General features: G+C 49.0%; 1 protein-coding gene across 4 annotated transcripts in view; it reads right to left on the bottom strand.

Moving 5' to 3' along the window:
- LOC119464137 (cyclic AMP response element-binding protein A) overlaps nucleotides 1–17,631 on the bottom strand; it is a 260,539-nt gene that overhangs the window by 20,233 nt on the left and 222,675 nt on the right. The window lies entirely within an intron of this gene.

Genomic DNA, 17,631 nt, shown 5'->3' with positions numbered 1-17,631 from the left:
AATCGGCCCGTGCAGTGCTCTAGAGTGAAGGACTGAGATTGAGGTAAAGTGAGAGAGAGGTAGTATATAGAGCACAAGCGGAGAGGCTGGCTTGAAAGCATAAGCGTCTTGGCATATCGCGCTACATTCTTGGACGAGTCGGCACACTCTAAAAGAACTTGTTGTTGGCCTCGTCGTATTTCGCCTTAAACGATAGTAACAGTCACGAAAGGGACGGGCCGATCTGGCGACGCAGAAGCCTGCTCGTAGCAGTGGCCGGCCTCACGCACGCGAATGTGTTAGTGCACCCTTAAATGAACTCTGCGAAAAGCAGTTAAGGTGTTTAGGGTATGGATGAATGATTCTTTGGCATGACAGAAGGCGCACTTGAAAATTAAGTCTTAGAGAATACATATTGTACTGCGCGTCAAATATAAACGGCGTCATCTTTGTATAATGCTGTTCATACTAAACGCCAACTCCTGCAATGCTTCAGCCATCTTAAGCAGGGGTATCCAGACACGGCCTGCCCAACTCCATTTTTTTTTATTCTACTGTAAACTACAACTAGGATATAACTAGAGGCAAAAAAAAAAAATTAAGGCACCGCAATTAAAGGAGACAAAGGTAATGCTCGATAGCCTGGCGAGCGAACGACACTTTGAGATTGGCCGTCACCCTCTAGAAATTGCGAAAGAGTATGTTACGTGGGTCAATCAATCACGGGGGACCTTAACCATGGGAGGGAAAATGGCAGAACAAATATGGGTTGGAGCACACACGACAGGGATTACCAAGTTCTGACCGGCAGCTTATCGCTATCCCTGAAAAGAAAAGTGCGCAATCATTGCACTCTACCCGTACCAACATACGGGGCAGAAACTTGAAGGTTGAGAAGTTGAGCACCCGCAACGAGCGATGGAAAGAGAAATGATAGGCGCAACCTCAAGAGACAGGAAGAGAGCGGTGTGAATCAGAGAGCAACCGGGGGTAGCCGATATTGTCATCGACATTAAGATGGGAAAAAATGGAGTTGTGCAGGCCATGTAATGCGTGGGCATATAACCGGTGCTCTATTGGAGTTACATAAGTAGGTGCCAAGAAAAGGGAATCGCAGTTAGGGATTTCGGAGAACACAGTTACATCAACCCGGCGGTTTGATGTAATTAGGAACTATGAATGCATAAGGCAACGTCAGCCCGCGCAAGACAGGGGCAAGTGCAGCTAGATCGCTTCGTCCTTGCAGCGAGCATCAAGATTGGCTGATGATCAATTAAAAGAACAATGCACGCTACGAGACGTCACGTGGGCTTGACTTCCGGCTTCGCATCTGCTACCGGTGTCTCAGCCGCTGGCAGACATAGGGCGCCATGTTGTCCACGTGCGCGCCTATCACCTCTCTCAATTAAGCTTTTTCTTTCTTTCTTCATTATTTATTTATTTCTTTGCACAATACCACGGGGCGGGTGCCTCTGAACACGACGGTTAAACGACAGCGCACAATTACGGACAACACACAGGAACCATTTTGGGAAACACCAAAGCCATCTGTTGCGCTTTAATAAGCGACCGAGGAAAACTGCTGCATGAAGCGAGGCGTGTCCGTCCTCCCAACGGCCAGCGGTTCCTTTCATTTAAGTTTCTTTATTTGTTATTGAAGGGGTGGAGGGAAGCGGTGGTAGGGGGCGGGAGGAATGTTGTGTTCACTGGCGCCGCCTGGCGGAAGAGTCCGGAAGCACGGGCGAGCGCATCGCCCCCGCCCGCAGCGCCTGTGTTTACATACCGAATGCAGTGAACCCAACGAAGTGCGGCGGCTGAGAAGACGTAGAATGGGCGAGTGGGGTAGAGGGCGCTGCGCGCCATACCTCCTCGCCTCTCCCCCCCCCCCCCTCCTTAAGCTGCCTGCACTCTCACCAAGGTCGGTCTTCCCTTCGAGTCGAGGAAGAGACTGTGGCACGAAGAAAAAACGCCCGTAAAGACGCACGAACCGGAACGCAGAGCAAGCCAGGACCGAGACTTTGGAAGGGGGTTGCACGCCGCTACGGGACGGTCGCACTGCGTGCCACGCGCGCATGCTCGAGAGAGAGAGGAGAGAGAGAAACCAAAAAAATGCCAGCAGGGGGGGGGGGGGGGGGAGACTTCGGCCATCTTTGCGTGACGGCGTGGCTGACGCCCTCAAAACGTCACTCGCGTTGCGAGCGAAGACGAGAGGGGGTGTCCCCGTTTGCCCTGCTCTGTGACGTCACATGTGGTTGAGGGGGGGGGGGGGGGGTAAGAGACCGCTTCGTTAAGGCGCGGGGGGCGCCGATGTTACCTGGCGTGAAACGACGTCGGCGACCGCAGGAAGCCGGGCTGCTGTGGGCAGTTTCCGAGCTCCCCCCCGACGTGTGTAAGCACACTGCGAAATTTGAAACGACATGCCCGAGACAACGTGGGACTGCGCGGCTCCTGACGACGTCATAGCTCGACGACGCATCACCGTCCAGGTGCCAAAGACCTATGACGTCATCCTGACGACACCATAGGCCTTCTACACGTAGGCGGTGATGCGTTTCTCATTGCAGAAGCGAATGATGAAAACAGGAGCTACATGACTGTTGACTATGGGAGTCGGCATTCTTAGCGGTTAGGTCTTCGACTAGCGGACACAGACATGTGTCCTGTGACAAACGTCTCCGGGAGAAAGTCATGCGACCCGCACAGCTGTCGACGGTTTGACAGTGGGACTCGATGTTTGCCTTTCGAGGCTCACGAAGGAGGTTGATGTGTTACTCGAGTTGACAGTGAATGGTTCACGCCTGTCGCTGTAGACAAGCCTTCCAGGTAGTTAGGTACACGCGTTCCTGCAGAAGTAGTCGGGACGAAACAGTGTGACAACAGTGCTTGAGAAATGTCAAGCCAAATCTCGCTTCCCTTTACAGTGCCGATCAGTAAGGACAGCAACCCGAAAAGAATGTCTGGCATCGCGCATTTTGTCTCTCAGACAATATTTTTTGGGCGAACGTGTTATTGCGACTATGCTACAGTGTGCTAAAAAGACACTAAGAACAGAAAGACGAGTAGACGACCTCGAGACACGCGCTTCTCGTATAGTTTGCTTTGCCTTTTTGTAGTTAGTGCCTTCTTTAGTGCATTTAGATATTTGTAAGAACATGCATGCAAGTAATTTAAAGCCTAAGATGCCGTAAAGGTTCATACTAAATTTACTTGATGGCAACCTGGCGCTGTGATGGTTCAGCTAACACGGGAATGATGAGTAGTACATGGATTTGTTTAATCTTCACGTTTGGGGCTTCAGACATTCTTTCGGCATAATGTATCGCACTTTATCTTTGTAAATTTCCATGCAAACATACTTTTTGTAGACACGGCAAGGTAATACCTTCCTGCGCGCATGATACCCATTGCATATTTTTGAATTTATAAGCAACCGCACTTTCTATGAAAAATGTCAATTTGCACAAAGTCGCGAAGCAATTTGAAGCCATAAGGGCGAAGCTTAGACAAATCCATGCACTATAACCATCATTCTCACGCCAGGATGCAGCTATGACGTGCTCCGGCTGCGCAATCACTTCCGGCGTATGCAGCCTCCAAAAGGCATAGCCTCCGAGATCTGTTTCTGTTACTCAGAGGAAACGGTTGCTGCGCCGTGGACTTGAACCCCACCTACATTCTACACTGTTATTCCGCCACTGTTGGCGTTTTGAGCCAATCGCAGAGGTTGAATCAGCCCTGCGCGGCCGATCAGAAATGACAATATGGCGCATTGGACAGTGTCCAGAACTGCGTCCGCGGTTTGAACCGCCATACCCGAAGCTCCCGTAGACACTAGATTCCCCTCTGGTATGTTTTGCAAGAAGCTCTTATGCATGGTCTTGGCTTCCGAGATGGGACACCGCGTGCCACCGAATCTCTGAGGACATGGTATAGGGCACACGGTTATGCGCCGCGGTACAGCCATGCGCAGTCGCACATTCAAGGAGCGGCGCTCGGGGAGTCGCAGCAGATCGACAGTCACGCGCGAGGGTTCACGGCTTCGCTGGCGGCTCGCATATCACAGGCGACGCCGCCGCCGCAACACCCCCACCCCAGCCCCTTTAGACAATTGTGGTTAGCAAACATTCCCCCTCAGTCTCAGCAACTACTCCGCGCAATAGTAACGCTTGATAGCAAACGGGCGTTTGCTATAACGGAGGAACAAAAATACGGAGGAAGAAAAAAACTAACAAAGAACATGGCGTCATGCAGATCTCTGATGCCCCGTATCTTTCCCTCTCTTTTTCCCTTTAGTGGCGCACTGACTCTTGGGACACAAATCCTGCCCACTCTTGCTGGATATTCCAAGGCAGTGTTTGGTTCGTGGTAGCCCTTAGTAACGCCCGCATCACGATCGGCCCTCGTCACGCTCTCCACATCGTGCTAGAAATTACCGCTTGCCTATTACGCGGTGAGGGCCCCTTTTGCCACGATCCCTCTACTGCGTTTATTGATGACCACGTTCTATAGTCGTCGGGTGACGTCCCTCTTAGGTTTTATTTTTCCCCTGTCCCCACGTTTAGTGATCACTGTACTACACGAACATTGCATCACGGCAATGCCACTGAGGCGATGGGTCTCTGAAGCACTCGGTGGAAGTGCGGGGGATATCCTGCGCCCGTGGTGCGGCGACGTCTTCAGCGCCGTCGTCGTCGGCGACGACGGGTGCGTATAGAGCCACTTCCGCATTCCTGGAGAGCCGAGGCACGCCGCAACGCTTTGAGTCGCGCCGGGATCCCACACCACTGCGGCGATACTTTCTTGCGCGTTTCCTTTGTCCTTTATCTTTTCTTCTTTGTTTCTTTCTTTGCGCTCACTCGGCGCACGACCATTGAGTCTCGCGAAGGGGGGGGGGGGGGGGGGGGGAGCGCAGCACAGACCTCTTTCGTTCGGCGGAGGCCCCCAGCAAGCCGGCACCGAAGCTCACGATCAAACGCGGGCGATGATCGCCCTTCCCTCTTGGAGAGTGCAGCCGAGAAGCATTGCGGGCTCGCGTTCCTTCTTTATACACTTGCGATTAGGAGTTATACTTAGTGGTTTGAGCTGGTTCGTGAAGGCTCTTGTGTCATATGCGCTTCCGAGATCTGTGGTATTGTGTGGCCACCTGGTGGACTGTCCGCTTCGGCTGTCGCGACGAGCGAGAAGGAGACTGGCTGGCTCGTTCTCGCTCGTGCTGCTGGAGCCAATCGCGACAACCGAAGTGGACAGTCCATTGATGGACTCTTACGGAATACCCTTCCTGGAGTCGAGCGAAAATTTGACTTTAGATATGGCGAGTTATAACTCCGTGTTCGCAGCGGTATTCGCGTCACCTTGTCTGAAGCCTCCGAGATGTGTTAGTTGCAAATATGTGAAGCCAATAGACAATGAAACCCAAGAGAGCACAGGGGCAATGCGCTATATTTTTAAACTAGAATGCAGAAATATCAAGGAAAAGGAAGATGAAAGCAGACGAAAAGACAACTCGCCGCAAGCGGGTGCCTGAACACACATCTTCCGCATATATGCATGGTATGCTCTACCAATAGAGCTACGGCGACGCCGTCCATTTACTGGTGTATTTGTGCATATGCGTACAATATCAAGCCTCCAGGAGTGTTAGCCAGCGACACTCATGGCCATGCAGGCGGGCGTGAAACATCGTTTCTGTCGGAGGCGTCACGCAGAATGTGAACTTAAAGATAGGTAACTGGCCAATAAACCCTGGTATGCAGCTACATGATTTGAAAAAAAAAATTACTTGCGACAGCGAGTGATATTTAGCGTATAAGCACTGGTTCGACATACCATTGTCTCGAGTACCTTGTTTGTCACGTGCCTACAATCAAGTTTAAAAAAACAGGCGAAGAAGGGCAGAAAGGGTGTATGTGCAGAGAAATTTCAAAGGCAACCGCCGTCAATCACAGTCCATTGCGCCCATAATGTAATACGACTGCGTCATCTCGACTTCTTTAGCTTACATGAAGTTTTGTATAGATAACGTGAAAGTCAACACAGCATGCGATTCACTCTTAGGCAATTAAACAAACTTTATGTGCCAGCGCTAACATGATGCTTTAGTATACTCGTACAAAGTTTCGAAAGTAGTTCTTATTGACGCACGGTGTGTGCCAATCCGCATTTTCGAACCGAAAAGAGTGATCGACCGTACACATTGTTTTTCCCGAGATTAGTTTTGTGACGAGAGGAGAGCTAAAATAACTGCGCGGGAAACGGCGTGTGGTCGCCATGGATACGCTGGAGCTCCAGGAAGGATTTGAGACAACAGCCAGGAGGGGGGGGGGGGGGGGGGGTTCCTATCTACCAGCGCGCAGGCGCCCCGCGTGGGCGTCATCGAAGTCTCCCCATATACGCCGCTATATACTAACACTACTCCCACCCTTAGCTGTAATCCACTCTCGCCTGTACGCTAACCGCTTTTCGCCCAACACGGCTTCCGCGCTGGGCACACAAACCGCCGCCGTGCCTCCTTCCTCGGATTGCAAACACGGGGACGCGGTCTCACACGGCGGTGCCGCAAAAGGAACTCTTTGCCGGCTACGTGCGGTCAGTGACATTATACACAGTGCACCGTTAGCTTAGCCGTGCGACGCGAACGGTCGCACGACTGTTTCGCAGCCGCGTAGGCTTACAGACGACGTCTAGAGAGAGCTCGATAAGACGAATACGTTCTCTCCCGATCCCGTCTCCCTTCTTTCTTTCTTTCTTTCTTTCTTGTCATTTTTCCGATGTTGCACTCCCGCTCATGTAAGCTCGCTCTGCGCCAATACGTAATGGAACGTTTACAGTTGTGCTTTAAACAACGATTCTTGCAAACCCGCAGGCCCCTGCAAAAGTCGTGCGTGATAGTCGAAATCTCGTCGACAACTCAACTGAAGGCAACAAAGGGTCAATAGAAACACAAGATTACTTATGTATCTTCTATGAGGGAGAATCGCTGTTAAAGCTAATATTAAAACTCCTTTTTTTTGTTCGCGACGATAACTCAAAGTGTACGAACCCGAAGGCTTCGGTGATACATCCACTGCAATTGCTCCGGCGTTTGCTTGACTTTGACGGTCAACAGTTAGCCAGCGTAGCTTCAAATAGTCCTTCCTTTTACATGGCTCGCAGAAAACTCAAGACTACAAATAGGAGCCAGCACAGTCTCACCGATCTTCTAGCTGACAGGAAGTCCCTAAACTTACAAAAGCCGTTATTATCATTCTATTGTATTTCTACTGACTCACCGTTGCTTTCAAATCGACTTTCAGTTGAGTTGTAATTGAATGATATGCATTGCGAGGGCCATGAGATATCTGGGCTCGGGATTGGATAGGATGCTTTTGGGTGACTCGGAAGAGAACTAATTTTGACTTCAAGCGCGGCGACTTGAGCGATCTGTTCGGCAAAGCCGTAACCGCGTGCGACGAATTTCGAGCGTTTATGCTAATATAATTGCTCCTCCGCGCGCGAGCGCGTCTTCCCACGGGCGAAAATAACCACCAGCGCACACAGAGAGTTATCACGCCCGCGCCAAGTAGGCCTGCATGTTTGTTACATGATCGGAGGGCATTGATTACCACCTGCATGCAGTAACATGCCCCTAACGTCGAAACGAGGGTGAGAGAAAACGTAATTACGCGGATCCAAGGCGCATGTTGGAACCTAGATGACACGGATAATTAAACGCTAAAAAACTGTTCATATTGTGCACAGTTTTCTTAAGCAGAGCGATTACGCGCCTGTGCGGCCAGACGGCTAGACTCCGAGACCGCCACCACGCAGACCGCGAATTACGCTGCCTCTGGGATCGCGGTCTGCTTCATACTCGGAGAGAAACTGCACGAGTGCGCCAAACCCCGGGGAAGTAGGCGTGGAAAGCTTCGGTTTCATAAAGGAAGCATGCGCTTGAAGGCGCATATTTGTTGCAGTGAGGATATTTATGTACCGTTTGCCGTTTCATTGTGCAATTTTGTAGACGACAGAGCCGGTCACCAGCACATCTGTAAAGGTAGCAAATGTGGCTATATATATATATATATATATATATATATATATATATATATATATATATGCCGATTCTTTATACGTGCGTGAGCTATTAGGCAAGACAGCGGCAGCAGAAGCCACGGTTACCAAAGCCCAGGAAGGTTCGCAAAGAAATCTCAGAAAATTATAAGCTGCTTCCCTTTGAGGGAGTCCGTGCGCTGCACACAAGACTGCACCGTGAGAAAGGTCATCCAATCATCGCAACCCATTGGCAAGAACGACAGCCAACCCGACGCGGCCGCAATGCTTACATCGGCGTCGCTCCTAACGGAAGGAACACTCGGTCAAACGGGAACTGACCGGAACCGATAAACGTCTGCGCTGCCTACAGTCGCTCGGGTCATAATCGCCGACCTCGTCAGTGCAGCCCTCGACAACAAAACACACCGCCAATGAATCGGGAGACAAAGAAAACCAAAGCAAATACTCTTACAAGTAAACGTCGCTAAACAGTGTGTTGTCTTTTTCGTTGACTTTGCGTTGGCTTCAGTACACTTTCTGTTGAGAAGCGATTGAATATCCCGTATGAAATTCGTAAAAAAGCAAAAAAGGCGAAAAAATCATAAACGCGGGTTTCCGCAGTAACCGAACAATCAGAAACGCATTGCGAAGAATCAACATGCACGTTAGCCGGTGTAAGAGCGAGCCATGAAATAGCTAAGGACACCGCAAAAGAGGTCACCCAACCAGCAAACGAAACATATACAGACGGGCGTTCCACTTACACACACCAACACCCACGACCGATCATCACACCAGAGAGAGTGTCGTCAGAACCACGGGTGATTACGGTAATTTATAACGTTTTCAACCGTCGACGACGAAGCTGTGAGTAGCACGTCGAGAAGGCAACGCGAAACAATTTGTGTGACCACCTTCGTAATCGAAGTAAACGCGGGTCGTGCGCGCACGCATCACCTCTACGTATTCCCTTGCCTGTCTTCCTCCTCGCCTTTCCCCCTCTCACCAGCGTAGGGTCGCAAACCGTGGCGTAACCTGGTATAACCTTTCATTCTTTCTGTCTCTTGTCATTCGACGCACGCAATTCGCGCACTGAAAGGGGCCGACAGCTCTCACTATAACTGTTAGCCGATCAACGTCTTCTCGTCAATCCGACAGCTTAACCGGCCAACGGGTGGTTAAAGACTCGTAATCAACGCTTTCCTTGCGTGTGTGCCGAATTGCGCAGTTTACTATGGCCAACAGCTGCAGTTACGACGCAGAATGCGTCAGGGTTGCCCTAAACGCTGCAGGTTCCGCCCGTCAACGACGCACACGGAGGGACATTTGAGATGGAAACAAAATTAAAAAAAAAAGACAAGTAGGTAGAAAGGTGTTGGAAATTGCCGCAGGGACCAAATAGCGTCGGCAATGACGGAAGATAAACACCACCTGCTGACCGCAGCCGATCGAGGTTGAAGCGAAGAAAAAAAAGAAAAAGAAAGGAACTCAGCAACTCTGACTGCGGACCGGCATTTACAAGCTGTGCCCTTCACACGTCCAACACAACAAGGCTCGTAGTCGCGGCAAAAGGAAGTTCCTAAGCCGTCAAAAAAAACGAAAAAAGGACAAGTGCGTATATTATCGCATCTACTCGTGCGATAGCGCGGCATCCGCAAAAAATAAAAATAACAAAAAGTTATTAGTGAGCTGACAAACTTTACACTATAAATTGACACATTTGAAAATAGACAGTTTTCGCCGCTTCTCATCATGCTGGTATATCCAAATATGGCGGCCATAATGACGTCAGTACGCCACACTAACACGCGTATACATAATTTTGCTTTCTTGACAAAGACCGCTTTTTTTTTTTTCACCGGGGTATATCACTTATCGATTTATCGCTCGGCGCCGTACGCACAGTGTAAACCGATTTGCACCCTTAAGGATGCTTTCCGCATACAAATCACACCCTTTACGGGTGTCAGGATGTGAGTTAAAGACCGACTTGAACCCTTTAGCAGTCTCAAGGGTGTAAAGTGGTATACAGTGCACCATTCGTGCTGTCGCGTTTCTTATGTACGCAGCTTTTGGAAGCGCTAGTCCTCCAAAATGGTGGCCACGGTGGTGTCAACGCAAGCCTTGAAATAGGGGTAGGCATGGGTAGGTATGGGGGTGACCGTACAGTGAAATACTGTGACGAGAATGAAAAATGAGCTGAACGGAGAGCTACATTTTTCTCCTATATATAGTTAAACATCACTGGTATCACGATGTTTAATATTCAGTAGGAAAACGAGAATTCACAAGGGCAGTTAAAACAACCCAATACGCTCCTGCACGCATTGATAACACGTGTAAAATGAGAGAATACCCGGGGAAATGAAAGTGCACAAATGAAGATACGTATTTTTCCAGGCATGGTAATCATCCACGTAATCTAGGCATGTAATTGAGAGATATAGAAATGAAAAAAAAAAAAATCATTTAACAAATGTGTCGTCTCTTCTTTTCGCTTTGTGAGCTTTTTTTTTTTTTTTTTTTTTTTTTTGTGGCGCTGCTACATCATCAACAAAAATTGACGGAATACGCCACAACGGAGATATTGAAAAACGCTATTTTCCTTTTGAAGGAAAGCAAGAAAGTCAAGTTTAGCTCTGTTAAGACGAAGTCGTTGCCATGCAGCAGCGTCTATTGCGCTACAAAGCCTTGATCACAATGATCAATATCGTTTATACATCTCTATACGATAGTTTCATTTTTTGAAAAGAAAGGCAAGAAAAAAGGAAGAAAACAAAGCGGAGGCTATGTTTTGGGAAGAAATATTCTCTTGAAATAAAGAACAAAACAAATTCCTTTACGTTCTTGCTTTTATCCGCAGAACAGTACTTCCACCCTGCATTTCGCGCAAACTAATGCAAAAAAAAACAAAACAAAGAACAAAGGAAAAGAAGTGCGGATATTGGAAGTGCGTATACGGTATTTCCCACACGTCGTGTCGCCGGCCCTATTTCCCACTCCTTATGAGAGTTGATCCAAAGTATAAACAAACTGTCATTGGGTTTCGCACTTGTCGGCACACAAGAGGCAGACAATCAGGCTCGGCTGGTAAACGAGACGGTTGGAAATTTGGCTGCGATTTCTACGCCGGAGAAAGAGGACTCTCAGCGACGCAGAGGTAAGCCTTTTTTGTGTTTCTTCCTCGTTTATTTATTTTTCTTATCAAACACGTCAGTTGTCAGTAAGAGCAACGCCTGTCCAGTGTACAGTGCTGAGCAATTCAAAGGCGGCAGTCGGAGGGCGTGGCTGCCGGCGCTCTTCGCGCCACCGATCGGCGCGGGGCTCATCGAGTTGAAGCATTGCGGTTCAAGACGAAAGCGATAGCCTTTGTGATGCGTTCTGAATTCATTTGACCCACACCCAGCGATCACCCAGCGTTCACCACCGGTAGCCATGCACTCCCGAGTATCGCGTTGGACTCGCTGAGCACTATACACTTCTTGCGACTTCCGTTCCGTTCGCGCTGTTTCAAATATCAACGACAAAACAGGCGACACTGCAGGAACCAACCGCCTAGAGCTTTCACTAAAACATCAGCTACCGCTTCACCCACTTCGCAAGACGCGCACACCGGTGGAGTAGCATGAATTTTTTTTTTTTCGAGGGACACGCACTTGACCGTAGATGGGGAGGAAGAGAGAGGCGAGTGGGGTGGCTGGTAAGTAAGGCCGCATACCAACACAGAACTGGGAGGGGGCGGTGTGCCACCCCCTGGCTATGCCATTGGAGCGCACAGCACTAACTTCACGTCTCTCACCTCGCTCGTGTTTTCCGTTTTCCTTCCTCGTTACAAGCTACTTCCCTCGCCACCGCTCTTCCCTTTCCTCCCCAGGCGCATCCTCTCACACCCATAGGCTATATTACACCGCCGCCGTCGTCGTCTCGGTTTAAAAGTTTCGCTTCGAGAGCACCCCACAGCAAACGCAACCACGTGCTTATCGCCTAGGAGTCTCCGGCCCTCGGCCGCCACAAACATTCGGCTCGGTCGTTTCTGCGGCAGCGATTTCCCTTCGCCTGCGGAACTCTCTCCCGAGGTGTACGACAGCGCGAAGGAAAGAAAGAAAGAAAGTAGGAGGAAAGGGGGGAACGGCGCTATCTCGCTCTGACCCGCAAAATGCAAGTGGGCAGACCAGATTCCAGGAGGGACGTTCAACCGAACGCTCACGGCTCGCACAGAAACCCTGGATAGAGCGAGCGAGCGAGCGTGTGAGTGAGAGATTAAAGAGGAGAGAGTGACAAACGAGAGAGGGGTAGGTATCGCTGCCTCCTCTCCCCTCTCCTCTTGGCACGTCTTTCCGGCTACACTTTAGGTGTCCGTGCGTGTGTACCCTCCTCTTTCCTCTCCTACTTCCTCTCACCCTCTCCAAGGAAGCTTCCCCTCCCCCTCCCCCCCCTCTTCCGGCACAACTTCCTCTTACGGGCGGAGGGGGGGGGGAGGGGGGGGGGAGACGTGACGTTCGGAACAGAGCGCGGTGCAATTTTGGAGGACAAGATCGAGTGGCAACGAATCCGCAACGCGATTCCTGTACGACGAAAGGTATCATTAAGGTGAATTTAGAAATAATCGAACCGATCAAACAGGAGAATAAAATTGCGCGCTACGGTAGATCAATTCGCGTACTCCACTCTTTAAACTGCATGCGAGCCTCGGAGATTCGTGTGAGCTTCATTTATTGTACAGGTGCTGGAAAGGCGAAATAACGAGAACGCGTGCAAAAAATCAGTGTTTGGCACAGTTTCTGTCACGTGCTTCATGGAGCTGGAGTGCGCAAGTTTCCCGGTATTTTTTTTTTCTTTACTGTAAACAGACATTATAAAAAATATCCTATGGCAGCTAGGTAGCGCAATTATGTGCGCGCCAAGTCTAGGTGTGATATTGGGTAACTAACAATGTTTGTTTGTCTAACTCACTTTGTAATTATTCCACCTTAGACCACATGTCCTGAATGCATAATTGAAAGCCAGCAGTGATGGAGTAACATCAATTCAAAAATCCTGTGCTCAGCGCACACACACAAACACACACACACAAAAAGAAAGAAAGCAAGGAAAACTCGCGTTCTTAGATTTAGGTGCACATTAAAGAATCGCAGGCGCTCAATATTAATCCGGACCCCCTCACTACGCCGTGCCTCGTACCCCACTGCGCAGTTAAGTGGCGAGGAAACCCACATTTAATGTTATAATTAAACAAGAGATCACGTGGTTTGTTACGTCACCCGCCTTATACTTAGATCTGCTGCGAGAGCAGAGGCGCGGCGACAGCGAAAACTCCCCCGCTCGCAAGCGAAAGCGTCGAGGCAATTTGCAGCTTGGAGACACGCGTGACTTGGCTTGGCTCGGCTTGGTGGGTGGGTGGTGCCAAGTGGGGCGCATGGCGCCACCCCGACAAGATAGCACGCAGATGGCTTTAGATATACCAGGAATGTCATGATGAGCTATGTTGCGGTGGCCCTGGAGACGCTTCCGGCATTGGCGATCGTGTTCTCCTCGTCGCGAGAGTAGTCTTACAAAGAACGGTGGATCGGACTAATTAGGAACGAAGCGCCATTGTAAAGTAAAACTAACGAAACGACTCGCTTTTAAAGTTCTATTTGATCGGTGAACGTCTTTCTTTGTAACGTAAAACTCACTCGTTCGTAGTATCGGCCAAAGTTCGTAAGAGTAGCCACGCCCCCTTTTTGAAAGCTCGAAAAAAAAAGTCTCCTAAGATCGTTTGTCTCCACGAACGGAAACCGAGTGGAATGACCTCACAAAGGGCGGAGTTGTACAAACTAAAATTTCTTGGTGTCTTCTATTGAGTACGGCTTTTTTTTTTTTTGCTTCGATCGTTATTTACGCCTTGTAGCATGTCTTACTTAAATTTCTTTTTTTTTCGCTATTGTTATAATAATTGGGTAACCTGCACGAAGTTTCCAGAGGGCATAGCAGAATGAACAAGTAAATAATTAAAACAAATAAGCAAATAAGACGACTCAAACGTTCGCTGCCTGCAGCACCCGTTATGTGTAGCAGCCGTATTGACATCTCAATTTCGGCACCATATTTGTTCATTGGTGTGCTCTCACTTTTTCAAGCGAAGATTGTATTGCCTCACAAGTGTCGGTGGTGTTGGTGTCACGCTAAAACCCCGCTGCTCCCGGAGTAGAGCAGGTGCGGGAAAGCTGCGCCGGCGCCGGATCACGTGACGCGCGCGCGACCAATCAGGGTCTCGGGGAGGGAAAGGGAAGGAAAGGGGGTTGGCGCGCGCTCCGCCGGGATTCGGCGTCCGGATGGCAAGACTCCCGTGGTGCGTTCCAACCGAGGAGCAGGCCGCGTTTGAGCAACGGCGCCACGAACTCGCTCGGGAAAGGGCTTGTCGTCGACGTGCCGACTCCAGCGTTAGGGCTTGCGAAGTCCAGGCTTAACGTTAGCGAAGAGCCGCCGACCCCGAGTTAAGGCAAATGAAGCGGAACGCCTACGACAGCGTCGTCTTGCCACAAGCGTTGCTTACCCCCATTTTCTAGACAGGGGAAGGGCTGACGATTTTTCCTTAATCTAACATATTATAGAATCACGTGTGTTGTTATTATTATTGTGTACTGAAATTACATTACAGGGTAGTATAGAGCACACAGGTGCAATTTCAAAATGATGTAGATAATTGCTATCACCCAGTGTCCAATGCGCCTCGAAATTGTGAAGAGAAACTAACACTGAATAGAGGTCATTCACATAATGTTCCTTTACACGGAATGACATTAATCGCTGCTCGTCCAAGGTTAAAGTAATTTTAAGAAAGTGAATCAGAGTTTTGAATACCAGTCAACTGACATCTTGCCAAAGTGGTGCAACGCCAGCGTGCATATTCCCCCCCCCCCCCCCTTACCCGCACTCATCATCATCATCATCTATATCCTGATAATCATCATCGCCGTCATCGTCATCATCATCACCACCAACCACTACCTTATAATGTGCAGGAATAAGGCTCGTCTGAGTGACCTCCAATTACCCGTGTCCTATGTCAGCTGACTACATTTGACGCCTGCAAATTTCCTGATAAAATCACACCACCTAAATAATCCTGTGCCACACTCGACTGCGCTTGTCTTACCTTGACATCCCATTTGTTACTCTCGCTCATTGACTCGTACCTTGACTCAGCCAGTTAGTTACCCGCTCGCACACCGACTAGTTCATTCGCTGCGCTCTCACAATTTACCCAGCTTACCAACGAACTAACCGGTTTTAACTAACGAGATAACTAAGTAGCAAACTGACTAACTTACTGACCGATTTGCTTACTCGTCCGTTCACTCAAAACTCGCTCGCTCTTAGCCTCACTTACCAACAAACTATAACCGGTCAGCTAATGAGCTTACTAGCCAGCTAACTAGCTGAAGGTCTCGCGACTAACTTACTCGCTTGGTAACTCAAGAACTCGCTCGACAAATCGTGCACCAACCCATTCACTGTAGACAAAGGACTCGCTCAATAAACCAAGCACTAACACACACACACACGATATCAATCGCTAGTTAGCCTACTCCCTCGCACGAACCTGCCTACCAGCTAAAGCAAGAAAAAGCAAAAAAAACAGTAAAGAACCAGAAGAAGAAGAGAAAGAGTTAAGGCACTCGTCTCCATTAATTACGCCAGAGCCGGCAAATATATGCACCGGCGAGCAAAGAATGTCTCCGATGACGCCGCAATCTGAGCCATCGTGTGCATAACTCTCGGTGAAGGAGGTTTAGACATCGGGCTGTGTGAACGTATACCTATTACGTCCTTTACCAGGCAGAGCTCGCGCACACGTGCAAGCTTCTCAATGTCACAAGAAAAAAAAAAAAAAAAAGACGGAGAGAGAGAGAGAGAGAGAGAGAGAGAGAGAGAAAATAGGCTTGGGAAGGTTCGGGCGCCACAAACTCGGCTCCAGCAGCTGTTTCGACCAGCACAGTATTTTTACTATTTCTTTTTTTTTTTTTTAGCCCTCGCGCGTTAGGTGTACGAGAGAAAGCCCCCGAGCAGCTGCGCCCGAGAGAGACGGCGGGCGTACCACGCAAACAGCTATAGATCCTGGTGACGTCACGAAATTTAAAGCGCGTCTGCTCAGGCATATTTAGCAGCTAATTGCAGGTTAATCAACGTTAAACGAAGATCACAATAGTGTAGCTCGGAATGAACGGGATACTCAACCTCGTAAGCTTTTCAAACTACTTTTTTTTTCTGAGCGAGTACGGGTATAATACGTACGCGAGAATATCGTGAAACCCGTGACGTCATACTATAGTGTATATACGCACCTATGAGAAACGTTAGTTGCGCTTTACGGAATTCGCGCTTAAACGTTGCTGTTTACGGAATACCCGAGACGTCGGCGGCTGCAGCAGCTCTGGTAGCGACAAATTGTGAAGCTTCGTTCCCCCATAACGCCTTAGAAACGTTTCTCTCTCTCTTTTTTAATATTGTGTCATTGTTTTCGCAGAAGTGAGAAAAAGAAAGAAACCAACAATTCGCTCACGACTCTCGCTGCCGGCGGCCTTGCCCGAGCAGATACGTATACGAAAGGGTCGTTGCACTTAGTCACGTGACTGTGGTGCGCTGGTAGACACAGCGCTATCAGATGACGCCACCAGCGCGATTTGTCTAAAATCCTATAAACCTTGTTTTAGTAGAAGTGATATTGAATCTATGCATAACAATGTGGCATGGTCTCTTTGTATTTTTAATATAATTTTGAGTTTTGGATTGTTTGATTGACTAATGCTAATCGCCGCAACTGCAGAACGTGTCGTATGCGGCTGTTTTTAAGAAAAATATACTTCGTACAAGCGATTTGGAAAAAGCTTTATTGCCGGAACGTTTTCATATTCCCTCGTATTATCGACCTCTGATCAATGAGGAGAAGCCGCCGGTACAGTAGTCGCCAATCATTCGAATTCCACTCTAATAAATAAATAAAAATAAATAAATAATAAATAATAAATAAATAAATAAATAAATAATAAATAAATAAATAAATAAATAAATAAATAAATAAATCCACTGCTTACTTATGTCTGTTTCTGTGGGCGTGTCTTCCGCTATTCTAAAAAAAACTGCGATACGCGCGTTCCGAACATGCTAATGCTCTTCCTTGCTTCGTGTCTCGGTGTAGCACTGATAGAGTAGCGAAAAATAGGCGCTATACGCCAGAGACCTACCGAAACTTTCCACTACCACGTTCTTCCTTCCACCACCAGCAGAGGGCGCACCGTTTGCAGCCCTTCGGGGTCTGAAGCCGTTACAACGTTGCCGAGTTCGCTGTTACAAAAGGAAACCCCCCAACGCCTCCGCCACAATGCACGGAGCTGCTGCCAGATAGACGACGGTCTGCCACTCGTGCAGGAAAAAAAAAAAAAAAAAGAAGAAAGAAAAGAAAGATGACCGGGGTCAGCTAACCGCCCGCATAGAACACGAGCACCGGCTGTCTCTCTCTCGTCGCAGTCGTCGCGCAGCTCAGTCCATCCATTGACCAAATGTGGGCCACCGAAGCAGGCTGGGACTGGGCTTGCTCCGTGTGCAGTCGTAAACTCCCCCCCTCCCCCTCCCTCCCCC

The sequence above is a fragment of the Dermacentor silvarum genome, chromosome 9 (assembly GCF_013339745.2).
Source record: "Dermacentor silvarum isolate Dsil-2018 chromosome 9, BIME_Dsil_1.4, whole genome shotgun sequence".
In the NCBI taxonomy this organism is placed as follows: domain Eukaryota; kingdom Metazoa; phylum Arthropoda; class Arachnida; order Ixodida; family Ixodidae; genus Dermacentor; species Dermacentor silvarum.
This window is presented reverse-complemented; position numbering and strand designations above follow the sequence as displayed.